This window comes from Scleropages formosus, unplaced genomic scaffold (assembly GCF_900964775.1).
Source record: "Scleropages formosus unplaced genomic scaffold, fSclFor1.1, whole genome shotgun sequence".
NCBI lineage: Eukaryota > Metazoa > Chordata > Actinopteri > Osteoglossiformes > Osteoglossidae > Scleropages > Scleropages formosus.
In genome coordinates, this window is record NW_021641055.1 from 27,329 (window position 1) to 45,075 (window position 17,747).

The 17,747-nt window shown below is 47.9% G+C and overlaps 1 long non-coding RNA gene across 1 annotated transcript; it reads right to left on the bottom strand.

Moving 5' to 3' along the window:
- Nucleotides 1–15,994: 15,994 nt before the first annotated feature.
- LOC114909809 (uncharacterized) lies at nucleotides 15,995–17,710 on the bottom strand. The gene is made up of 3 exons (XR_003797392.1): nucleotides 17,364–17,710; nucleotides 17,133–17,270; nucleotides 15,995–16,400 (listed from the first exon to the last, which is right to left on the bottom strand). It is a non-coding gene; the product is annotated as an uncharacterized LOC114909809 (long non-coding RNA).
- Nucleotides 17,711–17,747: the final 37 nt, after the last annotated feature.

Here is a 17,747-nt window from a genome sequence, read left to right on the forward strand (position 1 = left end):
ACCTAAAAATCTACGAGATGGTACCATCACATGGTGATGTGATTGCATTTTTCAGGTCTAATACTGGGATTTGCCCTGTGGTCATACGGGATGTCCTATCGCAAGGTGAAGTACTTGTCTTTCCCAGGTGAACTGTTTATGTGAATGTATGATGACAATTTAGTTATTGAATTACCCTAGGTGTGAACTCATTTTGCTATTCACATAATATGCAATGTGAAAGACAACATTATTATAAAATAATGAAGAGCAGGGAAAGTTGATCCATCTTTTATTAGTATTCATTCTTATAGTACCTACCCTTTCTATCTGAACCCAAACAATGAATAAAATTACATGTACAATATAGTAATATGGACAGTTTAATGCTGATTATAGATATGTAAAACCAATGACAAAGCAGTATTGCTTGTGTGACCTTGAGCAATACTACATTTGCATTTCATGTAAATGCTTTGACTAAGTCATGCTTCCTTCAGTTAAGAAACATTACGGTGATTCCTATGTACACAGAATGCTTAGAAACTGGTTCATGCTTTTGTTTCAAACAGGGTGGACTATTGTAATGCTTTATTATCGGGTTGTCCATACCAATCTGTATCCAGGCTACAGTTGGTACAAAATATTGCTGTGAGAATTGCCACTAGAACTAGGAAGTACGACCATATAACACCGGTACCTAAATCATTACATTGGCTCTCGGTTGCATTTAGAGTTGATTATAAAATCCCACTTTTGACATATAAGGCAGTACATGGCATTGCTTACCTTTATGAGATTATTGATTCTTATATCCCAGGACTATAACATCCACATTCATCGGATGCAGGTTATATTAAAGTACCTGTGATCAATAAGACCTCAGGAAGAGGTCACGTCTTTAGCTACAGAGCACCTAAACAGTTTACAATTTGCTAACTCTTTTCTTTCTTCTTGTTGAGCATTGTCTCGCTACACAAGACTTGAGGAGGCTGGCCAGCGGCAACAGACGAATCCCATGCTGACTGAAGATGATGACCAACTGGCATGATGGACGAGACGTACCATTCTGAGCTGGGGATTCAAGATACCATATATCAACAAAATCATTTTTACTTGTTACCTGGTTTAGAATTGTTACTAATCTGGAATGCCCAGGAGGGGTGGGCAGCCACCGGCCCTTGGACCCCCAGAGGTTTTTTTTTTTTTTTTTTCCACCCTCGATTTTCAATTAGGAGTTTTTGTTCCTTTCCTCCGTGACCAGTAGGCATACTTATATCTCTATAAAAGTACTATATTATGGTAGTCATTAGTCAACTGTCTTCTTTGTTTCTTATCTGATATATCTGTTTTTCTTGCCTTATGCCTGTGTTAAAGCTCTCTGTGTCACTGCATGAGAAGAGCGCTCTATAAAAGTAAATTGAATTGAATAAAAAATAAATTGAACACTGCTGTCCTGATGCTCCAATCACACGTACGTGTTGTTCATTGGTGGGGACTCTTGCCACCTTCTTTCTCATCAGGGTGGACCGGCACCCCATGCCAGCATCACACCTTCGGGGCAGTTCCAAGCATTCTTTCTTCTAGTGGCCAGATTTGTCACAGTTATAGCGCTTTCCATTTCCAAGAGAACCTCCACGTCCATTCCCAGCAACACCACTTCTTCCTCATCCACGTCCCCGGCTTTGTGCCTGCAGGGATTGATACTGAAATAGGAAAGCTGAGTGGACATCCGGTTTGTATACTTTTTCTCTATCTGCTCTCTCAGGTTCCTCTCAGCATGATTGGCATATGGATGCAGCTCACTCAGTTCGGCTTCCTCCCGTTCCAGGAAGTCTTCACTCAAATCTCAACCCCATCACAAAGTAATGATGAAGTTGCTGTGTTTCTCTCATCCCCTTCTCTAATGCTTGAGTTGTTGGTTATTAATTCTTGTAGCCTGTGTTCCCATTCACTCACCGTTTCGTTCTCTTTTGTCCAATCAGTTTGTCTCCTATATTTTTATTCGATGTGAGTTTTAAGGTCCTGCCATTCAATTGTCCAATTCTGATGATCACGGTTTCTTGCATTCCACCCTTCTCTCATCCATCCATCCATCCATCCATCCATCCATCTTCCTCCGCTTTATCCGGGGCCGGGTCGCGGGGGCAGCAGTCCGAGCAGAGTCCTCCAGACTTCCCTCTCCCCGCACACCTCCTCCAGTTCCTCTGGGGGAACCCCAAGGCGTTCCCAGGCCAGCCGGGAGACATAGTCTCTCCAACGTGTCCTGGGTCTGCCCCGAGGCCTCCTCCCAGTGGGACAAGCCCGGAACACCTCCCCAGGGAGGCGTCCAGGAGGCATCCGGAACAGATGCCCGAGCCACCTCAACTGGCTCCTCTCGATGCGGAGGAGCAGCGGCTCTACTCCGAGCTCCTCCCGGGTGACTGAGCTCCTCACCCTATCCCTAAGGGTGCGCCCAGCCACTCTGCGGAGGAAACTCATTTCTGCCGCTTGTATCCGCGATCTCATTCTTTCGGTCATGATCCAGAGTTCATGACCATAGGTGAGGGTAGGGACGTAGATCGACCGGTAAATTGAGAGCTTCGCCTTACGACTCAGCTCCTTCTTCACCACAACAGACCGGTACAATGACCGCATTACTGCGGACGCCGCACCGATCCGTCTGTCGACCTGCCGCTCCATTTTTCCCTCACTCGTGAACAAGACCCCGAGATACTTAAACTCCTCCACTTGAGGGAGCAACTCCCCCCTAACCCGGAGGGGGCAATCCACCTTTTTCCGACTGAGAACCATGGCCTCGGATTTGGAGGTGCTGATTCTCATCCCCGCCGCTTCGCACTCGGCTGCAAACCCCCCCAGTGCACGCTGCAAGTCTTGACTTGATGAAGCCAACAGGACCACATCGTCCGCAAAAAGCAGAGACGAGATCTCGCGGCCACCAAAACAGACACCCTTCGTTCCCTGACTGCGCCTAGAAATTCTGTCCATAAAGATAATGAACAGAATCGGTGACAAAGGGCAGCCCTGGCGGAGTCCAACATGCACCGGGAACAGGTCTGACTTACTGCCGGCAATGCGAACCAAGCTCCTACTCCGGTCATACAGGGAACGAACAGCCCGTAGCAATGAGCCCCGAACCCCATAATCCCAAAGTACCCCCCACAGGATGCCACGAGGGACACGGTCGAATGCCTTCTCCAGGTCCACAAAACACATGTGGACTGGTTGGGCAAACTCCCACGAACCCTCCAGCACCCTAGTGAGGGTATAGAGCTGGTCCAGTGTTCCACGGCCAGGGCGAAAACCGCATTGCTCCTCCTGAATCCGAGGTTCGACTATCGGTCGGATTCTCCTTTCCAGTACCCTGGCATAGACTTTCCCAGGGAGGCTAAGGAGTGTGATCCCCCTGTAGTTGGAACACAATCTCCGGTCCCCCTTCTTAAAAAGAGGGACCACCACCCCGGTCTGCCAGTCCAGAGGCACCGTTCCCGAACTCCACGCAATGCTGCAGAGGCGTGTCGGCCAAGACAGCCCCACAACATCCAGAGACTTGAGAAACTCGGGGCGGATCTCATCCACCCCCGGAGCCTTGCCACCGAGGAGTTTTTTGACTACCTCAGCAACTTCAGCCAGGGTAATGGACGAGTCCCCCTCCAAGTCCCCAGCCCCGCTTCCTCTACGGAAGGCGTGTCGGAGGGATTGAGGAGATCCTCAAAGTACTCCTTCCACCGCCCGAGAACATCCTCAGCTGAGGTCAGCAGCGCACCACTTCCACTGTAAACAGTGTTCGTGGAACACCGCTTCCCCCCTCTGAGTCGCCGGACGGTTTGCCAGAATCTCTCTGAGGCCGACCGAAAGTCTTCCTCCATGGCCTCACCGAACTCCTCCCAAGCCCGAGTTTTTGCCGCAGCGACTGCCAGAGCCGCGCTCCGTTTGGCCCGTCGGTACCTGTCAGCTGCTTCAGGAGTCCCATGAGCCAGCCAGGCCCGATAGAACTCCTTCTTCAGCTTGACGGCATCCCTTACTTCCGGTGTCCACCACCGTGTTCGGGGATTGCCGCCGTGACAGGCGCCGGAGACCTTATGGCCGCAGCTCCGAACCGCCGCCCCGACAATGGAGGCGCGGAACATAGTCCATTCAGACTCAATGTCCCCCACCTCCCTCAGGACCTGGTTGAAGCTCTGTCGGAGGTGGGAGTTGAAGACCTCTCTGACAGGGGCCTCCGCCAAACGTTCCCAACAGACCCTCACTATGCGTTTGGGCCTGCCAGGTCTGTCCAGCTTTTTCCCCTGCCATCGAATCCAATTCACCACCAGGTGGTGATCAGTTGACAGCTCAGCCCCTCTCTTCACCCGAGTGTCCAAGACATATGGCCGAAGGTCAGAAGAAACGACTACAAAGTCGATCATCGACCTCCGACCTAGGGTGTCCTGGTGCCAAGTGCACTGATAGACACCCTTATGCATGAACATGGTGTTCGTTATGGATAAACCGCGACTAGCACAGAAATCTAATAACAACTCACCGCTCGGGTTCAGATCAGGGAGGCCGTTCCTCCCAATCACGCCCCTCCAGGTATCACTGTCGCTGCCCACGTGGGCGTTAAAGTCCCCCAGTAGAACGACAGAGTCCCCAGTGGGAGCGCTTTCCAGCACGCCCCCCAGGGACTCTAAAAAGGCTGGGTACTCTACACTGCCGCTAGGCGCATAAGCACAAACGACAGTGAGAGACCGTTCCCTGACCTGAAGGCGTAGGGAGACGACCCTCTCATTCACCGGGGTAGACTCCAACACATGGCGGCTGAACTGGGGGGCTATTAATAAGCCCACACCAGCCCGCCGCCTCTCACCTTGGGCAACGCCAGAATAGTGGAGAGTCCACCCCCGATCGAGGAGAGTGGTTCCAGAACCCAAGCTGTGAGTGGAAGTGAGCCCGACTATATCTAGACGGTATCTCTCGACTTCCCGCACCAGCTCAGGCTCCTTCCCCGCCAGTGAGGTGACATTCCAAGTCCCAAAAACCAGAGTTGGCGCCCGAGGTTTGGGTCGGCCGGGCACTCGGCCCCGACCACCGCCCAAATCACAATGCACCGGCCCCTTACGGTTTCTCCGGCAGGTGGTGAGCCCACCGAAGAGCGGCTCCACGTCATGGCTTCGGGCTGAGCCCGGCCAGGCCCCGTGGGCATAGACCTGGCCACCAGGCGCTCGCATGCGAGCCCCCCCCCCAGGCCTGGCTCCAGGGTGGGGCCCCGGTGACCCCATACCGGGCGGGGTAAACGAAAGCCTTGATTTTTCCGTCATAAGGGGTTTTTGAACCGCGCTTTGTCTCGTCTGTCATCCAGGACCTGTCTGCCATGGGAGACCCTACCAGGGGCATATAGCCCCAGACAACATAGCTCCTGGACTCATTCAGGCACTCAAACCCCTCCACCACGGTAAGGTGGCGGTTCACGGAGGAGACCCTTCTCTCAGTCCATTCCAATCCCCCTTTAGCTTTCTCCTGAGCACCTGGGTCCACTCACCTCCACTGGGATGCTAGATGTTGTCCAGGTCTCCTTAGTGGCTTCCCAGAAGCTTTGTCCGCCCACCTGTTCAGGATCTGGCAGGCTATTATAGACATCAATCTGTTCCTGAATGTCCCATTTCCTCTGGATCAATGGCAACTGGCGGTGAGGGCCTCCCAGGGCTGTTTCGCACTCTGTTCTTCGTCTGCGTGCAGCCACAGGAAGTTCCTCCTCCCCTTCCTTCGCCTCCTCCCGCTGCTCCTTCATCAACACCATCACAAGGAGGAGGGGCTGCACGTAACACAGAATAAAGAGGAGATTCTTCTTTTACCTTTTCTGGGTGACGCTTACCCATCTGTGGAGGATCCACTGTCTTCGAGACCAAGGTCATCACTGCAGCCTGTGCTTCAGCTTTTGCTTGTTCTGTCTTCAGTTTTAGGGCAAGATCGTTCACACGCATCTGGGCAACTTCTAATGCTTTCTCCCTTACTAAATCCTCCCATTTCTCACACTTATACTTGTTATATCCTCTTGCACCACGACAACATCCCCCAGTTTGTCTTTCTGAAGCATATCGATCATTCCTCAACACAACAGGATCAAAAGTACCTTGTTTAGGCCATTTCCCTCTAGTCTGCTTATGCCACTTTCTACATTCCTTTTTATATGACTGATCTGTTTGGCCTTCAGGGGGCACAGTGGCGCAGTGGGTTTGGCTGGGTCCTGCTCTCCGGTGGGTCTGGGGTTTGAATCCCGCTTGGGGTGCCTTGCTGTGGACTGGAGTCCCATCCTGGGTGTGTCCCCTCCCCGTCCAGCCTTACACCCTATGTTGCCGGGTTAGGCTCCGGCTCCCTGTGACCCCGCATGGGACAAGAGGTTTCAGAAAATGTCTGTGTGTGTGCGTGTGTGTGTGTTTTGCCTTCTAGGACTACACTTTTTCCCACTCTGCAACTGCTTCCCATTTCCCTTGTTATGTTCCCGCATGAATGTCTCAAACTCTGTCGGATCAGAGACGGGGTCAGGAGTAATGGGTTTACTGTCAGTTTCCCATTGTTATTTTCTTTTACCATCCAGGTCCTGCAACTTACTCTTTAGTGCTTTCAATTGCTATGCAGTCACATAGACACATAGTCAGTGAAAGGTTCTCACTTGGGAAAAGAGTCAAAAAAACAAAGAGTTTTCTTCAGCTGTTTCTCAGGGCTGAATAATTTACTGAATTGATCCATTTTCTTGTATGCGGCTGCTCAGGGGCTTTTGTTCCATCATTCCTAGATTCAATCATGAATTTTCAACACATTTTTACAAAATAAACAATGTACAGTGTTAACCCCCACCTTCCTTGTCTCTCTACCACGATTTCTGATCCTAGGGTTAGGCTGAGGAGAGTTATGGGCTTTGTACACACAGTTGTGTTTCAGTTGCTCTGGCAACAACGTGTTCTCCTCCAGGTTGTAACATGTCCCTTTTGTTTTAGGTGTGTTTCTGCGTGGTGGAGTGATGCTGGTGACTGAAGCATTGCTGGGAGGTGTGTAAAGGTGTTGTGTGCGTGTTTGCCTATGGGTTGGGGTTGGAGTTTGGGTTAGGGTTGTCTTTGCTTGGTTCACCTTACCTTTCATTGAGCCCCTCGGGAGTTCATGTGCGGAGGGCATGAATCCACTTTTGTTCCGCTCTACACCTGTCCCCGGTTAGCTTCTAGACCCGTCATGTTTAGGCTGTCTAACCCGTGGTCTATGAAGTGGTTAATAAGTGCAGTGGTCCTAGTTCTATGGGAGATGCTATATAAGTGTTGTTTCAGCCTGGTCTTCCCTACCAGCCTTGTTTGGCACCTGTTGCAGGTGATCAGGTACACTGTGTTTTTTGTGGACAGTGTGACTGATTGTTGGCCAGACTGTCCCCCTCCTACGTGTATGACGTGTGACGTATACACACACAAAAGGTGTATACCCAAAACACTGAAACACTGGTGTAAAAAGGATTACCCTAACAGAATGTGTATTGTGCGTTGATGACCACATAAAAAGAAGCAAAGGAAAGTACAAGTCCCGCCTTCAAGTTTTGTGCTGGTGGTGTTGATAACCGTGCTGGAGAGTGTTAATGCTTCCTTTTGGTTTCACACCATGTAACTTCTGTTTATAATAAGTTTAGGCTTGGGTTTAATTGTTGTTTTTCCCTGCCAAGGAACACCGAGGGTATGTGCACAAATGCCATCAACGGTCATGTCCGTAGTGTCGAGGAATGTAGTTTTATCACTGGCAAAAGTGGGTGCCTTCGCGACTTGGGTTTGCGGTTGTGCCGGGACCTCCACGTGAACAAGGTAACTTCTGCGGCCCTTTCTCCAAAACAATTTTTCACAGCACTGCGCAGCTATAGTCGGTCTGTCGATTATGAAACTACCGCAGCAACTGCTGCGAATATAAAAACTGTCAGGAAGTGTAAATCACTGCATAGACATTCTAAAAGATGAATATCTGCAGAACAAAAAATGGAACCATGGTGGGAAAAGTGTCTATAATAATGTAAAGCATGTAAGTGTGGATTTTAGCATTACTTTGAGCTTTTAATCTTGCATTTCTCCTTCCTTCATGTGTGCTCCAAGCAGGTTTGTGGCTTCAAACAAGAAATTGCAGCAAGTGCATCAGTCATTTACCTTTTTGATAGCTATCGAAAACGTAACAATTACAGACTTGTGTGTAAATGGCATTGCCATTTTAACACATTTACAGTGAATGTTTCTTCAAGTTTCAAATTTAATGTCATAGATACAAGTACCATGTACAAGTATCATGAAATTCTTCTTGAATGCTTCTTCACAGACTATGAGCAAAACAACAGAAATACTGCACAAAAAACAAAACAAAGGCAATGACTAATACAATGACAGTAAATACACACACACATTTTCAGAACCGCTTGTCCCATACGGGGGTCACGGGGAACCGGAGCCTACCCGGCAACACAGGGCGCAAGGCCGGAGGGGGAGGGGACACACCCAGGACGGGACGCCAGTCTGTCGCAAGGCACCCCAAGCGGGACTCGAACTCCAGACCCACTGGAGAGCAGGACTGTGGTTCAACCCATTGCGCCACCGCACCCCCATTGACAGCAAATAATGGTAACAATAATAACAATAACAATAAATAACAGTAGTCAGCCAGAGAACTCAGAACATGAGACTGAGAATGCTTAAAGTGACAATGTAGTCTACCAATGTGCTTGGAAGGAGCAGTCCAGCTCTAGTTACTAAAGGTGGCACATTGGTGAGTGTTGTATACTCTTACAGCAGTGGGGTAAAAGCTGTTCCTGTATGTACCTGTGCGGGTTCGAATAGACCTAAGCCGTTTTGCAGATGGCAGGGAAGAGAAAAATGCCCATGCGGGGTGAGTATGATTTTTCATGATGTGCATCGTCTTTCTGAGGCAGCGTGTGGTTTAGGTGTCCTGGATTGCTGGTAGCTGTGTGCCGATGATTTCCTGAGCTGTTTTGACCACCCTCCGTAGGGCTTTCTTGTCCTGTATGGAGCAGCTGCCACATCAGGATGTAATACACCCTGTGAGGACGGACTCCACAGCACACCTGTAGAAAGTGGTGATGACTTTAGTGGATATTCTTGCTTTCTTCAGATGCCTAAGGAAGTGGAGACATTGATAGGCCTTTTTGATGGTTGATGCTGTGTGCTCAGTCCATGTGAGTTTGGCAGTGAGGGTGACCCCTAGGAATTTGAACCCATTGACTCTCTCTACAATGTCCTCTCCTATGTAGATGGGTGCATGAGCCGTATCCTGTTTCCTAAAGTCAGTCACCAGCTCCTTAGTTTTGCTGACATTGAGAGACAGGTTGTTGTCCTGGCACCACTCTGCCAGGAGCCTCACCTCCTCTCTGTAGGCCATCTCATCGTTGTTGGTGATCAGACCCACAATGGTGGTATCGTCAGCAAACTTTGATGGTGTTGGAGCTGTGACCGGCCACACAGTCATGTGTGAACAAAGAGTACAGCACTGGGCTCAGGACGCTTCCCTGTGGAGTGCCAGTGTTGAGGATCAGTGGGGAGGAGGTATGTTAGTGAGGAAATCCAGGATCCAGTTGCACAATGTAGCACTCAGTCCCAGTCCTAGTAGTTTCTGGATCAGCTTGGTTGGGATGACATTGCTAAATGCCGAGCTATAGTCCACAAATAATAGCCTTGCATAGCAGTTTTTATTATCCAGGTGAGACAGAATGGTGTGAACTGTGTATGATATTGCGTCCTCAGTGGATCTGTTGTGGCGATAGGCAAACTGCAGTGGGTCGAAAGTGTCTGGGATGGTGTCCTTAATGTGTCCCAGCACCAGCCTCTCAAAGCATTTCATTGCAATGGGGGTCAGTGCCACTGGGCGATAGTCATTAAGGCAGCTCACTTTGTTTTTCTTAGGAATGGGGATAATGGTGGTGTTTTTGAAACAGGTGGGTACAGCCGAGCTTTTTAAGGAGCTGTTAAATATATCCATGAAGACAGCAGCCAGTTGTTAACTGCATGTTTTTAAAACTCGCCCTGAAATTCCATCCAGACCAGCGGCTTTGCGGATGTTGACTCGGCTAAAAGTTTTTCTCACTTGTGCTACAGAGATGGTGAGACTGGGGTCATTCAGCGCTATAGGGATTCGCACTGGGGGGGTCTTTGTTTGCGAGCTCAAAGTGGCCATAACCCTTTTTTAACTGTACATATACAAGCACACATCTACCAATTTCTGGTATCAGTAGGTCTGTTAGTGGACACTGTCACCAATAAGAAAAATATAGTTTGTCTATCTTAGTGACCTTGATGGTTCTCCATAAAGTGTAATCCAAGCTAATACCGGTGGTGTGGCGATCGCTGCTGGTATTTGTTTACAGTCAAGCTTGAGGTGACTGCATGTAATACCAATGCTTAGAAGGTCAAGACAGCTACACACTAAGCGTGCTGCAACTTTACCGTCCGAAATGACAAAGAAAACGACACAACAGAGAACGTTTACAGGAGTACCAAGCTGCTGCGCCCATACATAATGCTGCTTACAATGATTCGCCTGTTTACAGAACAGGACATTCTCACTCAGTTCGTAGCAAGGCTACTGTAGTGCTCAGAGGTTTCAAACCAGGGGCTTTCATCTTACAAGGTTAGGGTTAGTCATAACCAATGTAACTACTTGCTAAAAATGTTCCACAATAAATGTCACACCACACACACACACACACACACACACACACACACACACTTTCTGAACCGCTTGTCCCATACGGGGTCGCGGGGAACCGAAGCCTACCCAGCAGCACAGGGCGTCCATTTTAAAATAAATCTTCAGGGTGTGAATTCATGTGATTGGCACTTGGAGGGAAAGAAATGCATATTTAAGAAGATTCCAGTGGGTGAATTCATACATTAGAACAATACAACTGAAGTTTTGCTTTTTAGGATTTATTTATCGAATAAAAATTGTAATTGTCGGAAATGATGGAGAAATTTTCAAAAACAAGTTTGGAGGGGACATATCAGTCCTGAAACAAATTAGGCTAGAGGTTATTCTCGGTCCCCACTTGGAGCATGCCCACAGGTGGTAAGGAGTAAGTGGGTGGGGCCAATGCTGGTTGGGCCAATGCTGGTTGGGCCTGCTGCTCAGCCCCATTGTTCCCCTTCTGGGCTTCCATGGAGGACTTGTAGTGGCTCTGAATATGTGTCTTGCGGTGGCCAGAAGTGGGAAAACGTAGCTCACAGAAGGGGCACTTGAAGGGCTTGGAGCCCGTATGCAGGCGCATGTGTACCTTCAGGTTGCCCTTCGTCGAGAAGAACGTGTTGCACATGTAGCAGCTGAACAGCTTTATACCTGCAGAAACCCGTCAGGAGCATCAAGTCCATGAAGCAAAAGTGACTATGATTGTGGCCTGTGAACAATGAAGCAAAATTAAGAGAATCCTTAGAAAACTGTTTCACAAAATCATTGCCATTGTTGAATACTATCAAGTGCCATATGCGAATGTTAAATAAACACTATGTGAAGATGGATGAATGCCATGAGAGAAAAAAGATCCCAGTATACCCTTTTTCTCAGTCATTCATATCTGATGGTGAAATGCAAATCAAAGAAAGCAATTAAAGATCTCTGCAAGATAAGCCATAAATGTGCCATTTACCTTTCCACTCAGTTATAAAAGCTCAAAAACTGGCTGCTTATATATCCCCTCACTGAGGATACATATTGCTGCCCGGACATTAAACTATTAGCAGTAATTCTTCGTCCATATTACTTGCCCAGAGAACTTTCTCAGGCCATTGTTATTGTTGTATACATTTCGCCTGTGGCGAATGCGTCATCACCTCCGTGACTGCTAGATTACAAACAGTGCACCCAAATGCCTTCATAGCGATCTCAGGAGATTTTAACCATGTCACATTGACAAGAACTCTGCCCACTTTTAAACAGTTTGTGGATTGCAAAACCAGAGAAAACAAAACACTGGGCTTGCTGTATGCTAATGTTAAGGATGCATACAGCTCCACAACCCTTCCTCCTCTGGGCAGATCAGATCACAACCTAGTTTACCTTAAGCTTCTGTATAAACCAGTAGTCCAGCAGCACCCAATTATCACCAGAACTGTCTGGATGTGGTCAAAGGAAGTAGAAGAGACTCTCCATGGTTGCTTTGAGGTGACAGACTGGGATGTTCTCTGTAATGGATATGGGAATGACATGGATGGACTCACGGACTGCATAACAGGTTATGTAAATTTTTGTACAGACAGCGTGATCCCCACCAAGACGATACGCTGTTTTCCCAATAATGAACCCTGGGTGACTAAGGATATCAAGGCATCGCTGAACAGGAAGAAGGCGGCCTTCAGGAGTGGAGACAAGGAGGAGATGAGGAAAGCACGGATAGAGCTGAGGGAAAAGATGAAAGAGGGGAAGGAGGGTTACAGGAGGAAGCCTGAGAGGAAACTTCAGCAGAAGAACAGCAGGGAGGTGTGGAGTGGCATGAGAGCAATTACCAGCCATGGGAAGAAGAACGATCAGGGGAGGGATGAAGACTTGGATGATGCCAATGAGTTAAACCTGTATTTTAACAGGTTTGATGAGTTGGCTTCTGCTCATCCTCCACCCAGCTTCTCCATAGTCCCCCCCCCCCCCCGCCATGACTTCCTCTCACCACCACTTACCTCAACACCCCGTCCCTGACTCCCCTCCTTCTGTACCCTCACCCCATCATCTCTCCTCAATGACTCTGTTGGCTTCTGTCTGCGCACCTCAGCCTGGCTCCCCTCCCTTATCAGGGCTTTTTAACAGCTCTCCAGGGCCAGTCGTTACCATAACCAAGGAAGATGTCAGAGGAGAGTTCAGCAGACTACGCCCAGGCAAAAAAGCTGCAGGGCCTGATAGTCTCAGTCCCAGAGTGCTCAGAGGATGTGCTAGTCAGTTGTGTGGGATTTTCTAGTACATCTTTAGTCTGAGACTGAGACTGATGACTGTCCCTGTTCTGTGGAAGACGTCATGCCTGGTCCTTGTCCCCAAGAAAAAACATCCAAATACTTTCAGTGACTACAGACTGGTGGCCTTGACTTCATATGCTATGAAGTCACTAGAGAGGCTAGTCCTGAAGCACTTCCGTTCACTAGTAGAGCTGTCACTTGACCCTTTGCAGTTTGCTTACCAGCCTCGCATTGGAGTGGAAGATGCCATTCTTTTTCTGCTGGACAGGGCTTACGCTCACCTGGATGAGGCAGGCAGTTATGTGAGAGTCATGTTTTTGACTTCTCAAGTGCTTTTAACACCATACGACCTGCCCTGCTCAGGACTTAGCTGCTGGACATGCAGGTGGATGCTCCACTAGTGGCCTGGATTACCAACTATCTCACAAGTCAGCCACAGTATGTGCGGCTGCGGAGCTATGTGTCAGATACAATAGTGAGCAACACGGGGGTACCTCAGGGGACGGTCCCGTCTCCCTTTCTGTTCAGACTCTAAACATCAGATTTTAGATACTATTCACAGTCCTGGCATCTGCAGAAGTTTTCTGATGACTCTGCCATTGTTGGTTTTATTAGTAGCGGACAGGAGGCTGAGTATAGGAGTGTGGTGGACAGTTTTGTGGAGTGGTTCGAATTAAATCACCTGCAACTCAACATAACAAAGACCAAGGAGTTGGTGGTAGATTTGAGGAAGCAAAAGATCTGTCCGAATCCTGTTAGCATCCGAGGAACAGAGGCTGACATTGTTGAGGACTATAGGTATATGGGTGTTCACATAGATAATAAGATGAAGTCATGAAGTCACTTGAAAAACTGGTGTTGGACTACCTGAAGGACATCACTGGACCCTTGCTGGACCCCCTGCAGTTTGCTTATCGAGCAAACAGGTCTGTGGATGATGCAGTCAACATGGGACTGCACTACATTCTACAACATCTGGACAAACCAGGGACTTATGCGAGAATCCTGTTCGTGGACTTCAGCTCAGCCTTCAACACCATCATCCCACACCTCCTCCTGTCCAAATTAACCCAACTCTCTGTGCCCGCCTCCATCTGTCAGTGGATCACCAACTTTCTGACAGACAGGCAGCAGATAGTGAGGCTGGGAAAATTCTCATCCAATACTCGCACAATCAGTACTGGAGCCCCCCAGGGATGTGTGCTCTCCCCACTGCTCTTCTCCCTGTACACCAACGACTGCACCGCAAAAGACCCCTCTGTCAAACTCCTGAGGTTTGCAGACGACACAACACTCATCGGCCTCATCCGGGATGGTGACGAGTCTGCTTACAGACAGGAGATCCAAGAGCTGGCTGTCTGGTGCAGTCATAACAACCTGGAGCTGAACATGCTCAAAACAGTGGAGATGATCGTAGACTTCAGGAGAAACACCTCAGCATTATCCCCACTCACCATCATGAACAACACTGTGGCAACAGTGGAGTCATTCAGGTTCCTGGGCACCACCATCTCACAGGACCTGAAGTGGGAGTTCCACATAGACTCCATTGTGAAGAAGGCCCAGCAGAGGTTGTACTTTCTTCGCCAGCTGAGGAAGTTCAACCTGCCACAGGAGCTACTGATGCAATTCTACTCCGCAGTCATTGAGTCTGTCCTCTGCACCTCTATAACTGTCTGGTTCGGCTCAGCTACGAAGTCAGACATCAGAAGACTGCAGCAGATAGTTCGGACTGCTGGAAGAATCATCGGCACATCCCCCCCAGCTCTCCAAGAACTGCACTCGTCCAGAGTCAGTAAAAGGGCTAGCAAAATCATTCTAGACCCCTCACATCCAGGCCACTTCCTCTTCGAACCCTTGCCATCTGGCCGGCGCTACAGAGCACTGAGCACCAGGACAGCCAGGCATAAGAAAAGTTTCTTTCCTCAGGCCATCTACCTCATGAACACCTAAATCTCTCCCCTAGAGAGTAAACCAGTGCAATACATAATGCTATTTATAACTATTTATCACATCATATCTCTTACTCACACTCCCTTGCATTTGTATCTAGTGACTATTTTTGTATATTGGGTACTTTATATTTTTAAATATTTTTTGTCCCTTGTTCACATACTCTATCTTCTCACCTGTCCTGTCACTGTCATTCTGTCTGTGCTGTCCTGTCACCAAGACAAATTCCTTGTATGTGTGAACATACTTGGCAATAAAGCTCGTTCTGATTCTGATTAAGACGGACTGGACTAAAAACGCTGAGGTTTTGTACAAGAGAGGTTTAAGCCGCTTGTATTTTCTCAGGAGACTTCGATCTTTCAATGTCTGCAGAACCATGCTGCAAATGTTCTATCACTCAGCGGTGGCCAGTGTTATCTTCTACGCTGTAGTGTGCTGGGGCAGCAGGATGAAGGCAGCCGATGCCAATAGACTCAATAAGCTCATCAGGATAGCTGGCTCTGTCCTGGGGGTGGAACTGGAGTCTTTGGTGGAGGTGTTAGAGAGGAGGATGCTGAGGAAACTACTCAGTATTACGGATAATGCTTCTCATCCCCTGCATGCCACATTGGAAGCACAGCGGAGCAGCTTCAGCCATAGATTAAGACCACCGAGGTGTACCACAGAATGCCATAAGAGGTCTTTTATACCAGTGGCCATCAATTTGTATAACTCTTCCCCCTTCTGTAGGGAGTAAAGTGGTAACATCGAGACATGGAGTATAGTTGTATAATTATTATGTGCAATATCATTACTTCTTTCAACATTACTAGCAATATAACCATTTAATATCATGTGCAATTGTTTTAAATTATTTTAAATTTTAATATAATAATGTAATATAAGGTTTAATACCATGTGTTGTGTCACTTTCTACCTTCCACTTTGCTTTCTTACTTTTTTTTTTTTTACTTTTATATTTAATTGTGGTTAATCTGTTTGAGCAATCTCTGGCACAAGAATTTCCAATCTATCTATCTATCTATCTATCTAATAGAGTGGCAGTTAAGGACAGCTTCATTTCATGATTTTTTTCAGACAGTCTGTGAACACATTTGAAGAAAACATACGATAACTGCAGCGCCTCATAAAATGGTTACAAACTGTTAAAGGCATTCACTTAAAGGAATTCAGTGCGATAATAGGAGCAGGCTTCCTTAATGTACTATAGAATTAAAATTTAGAAGGAGCATGGACCAAATCCAATTCTGATCTCAGATCTGACTAATCTAGCAGCATGCACAGTGTGTTTCTCAAGTTAAGAACATAGGGCTCATGAACCTACAGTTTCATCTTTGCATGTAGCATGCAGTGAAGAGGAAGAAGTGAAGGAGACAGACACAGGCCTGTCAGACAAAATAAGAGAGAAGCTAGACATGCAGCCCTAAATGAGTCTTGACGTGGTGGTCCAAGGTGGACTTCACCGTGACACTCTTGCCACATTCGCTGCGCTTGATGGGGCTCTCTCCTGCGTGGATCCGGATGTGTCTACAAGAAGGACAGAAATGGAAATGAGGGAAGCAAACTCACAGGTCATCAACACTTTCTTCCGAGGATGGATATACTTGCTTAGTTCATATTGGGTTCATACCAGCAACAATAAATAACCATATGCCTTATGTTTACGGTATTAAGTCTTTTCAACGAGGCCACATAACCTATATTAAGTAACTCTTACAGAATATTTAAAAACTACACAACACTGCCGAACGAAAAAATACTTGAAAGGGCAGATCAGTCACTGGGTTTTCCAGCACCTTTCAGGAAAGCAGCTGTAATAATGCACCACCCCTTATGAAAATTACAGATAATGAAGAATTAGTGGACTTCCATGTCTTTTATGTTTGTTTTTCTGCATAATTCAACATGACACATTTAAATGACAAGTTTGTTTAATTCAGCAAAACTACATATAATTCTGATACAAAGCTATCTGTGACAAAGGTGCCACGCCCACATCATTGGCATAACCGGATACACCTGGGGCTTGACAGGTTAAAAGGCAGAAGCGAACGATGAGTGTCGCGGAACCTTGTTCGCCGACTGCTCACTCGCTCTGAGTCAGCCTACCTGCCGCCTTTGTACCCTGCTCCTCACTCCTAGCTCCCCTTCCCTTCGCCCGTTTCCTGAGACCGCTCCCGTCCTGAAACCCGACCCGCGTACTAGTGTTCTGACCTACTGCCTGTTTCTCCGACTCCGATACTGGATTTCCTGGTGTACCTCATTTGCAGTCCGTAGGGTCGGATCGCAGGCGGACTAAAAAGCGTCTCCGTCCAGTCCAGATCCCCAGAAGGTCCCGGTCTTCCTCATGTCCGGGGAAGACGTCGGCAAAATCCCCCAGGAAAGCTGCCACGACGTCTGCCGACACAAATGGACTGTCACAACTCTTCTATCTGTCCTTCAGAGTGGCTCCATGGAGTAGGGGAGCAGCTTGGAATGCATTGCACTCACCCTATAGTCTCCAACACCCTCTGATAACATTCATCGGTCGCCAGCGTGACATCGAAAAAGGACAATGACCTGGTTCTCTGGTTGCAGACAATGTCCTCTGCTGGAAGTCCCAGAGTCTGAAGACGATCTCACGAACAAAAGAAATGCGCTCGTATTCTTCAAAGCCTGTATCCTTCCAGCCATCATCCTCACTGCCAGTGATGGTCTCTCGCCCTCCCCAGGGGCTGCCGACGTCTTCAAGGAAAAGCCTATTCTGGACTATCTGGTATAAAACAATTTGAAACAAAATCTCTGCATCACCCTGCGGGGATGGCAGATAAGCCACCAAAAACCCTGCACCTTCCTGTTTCTTAAGACGGTACGATCAAACAAATCTACAGAGAA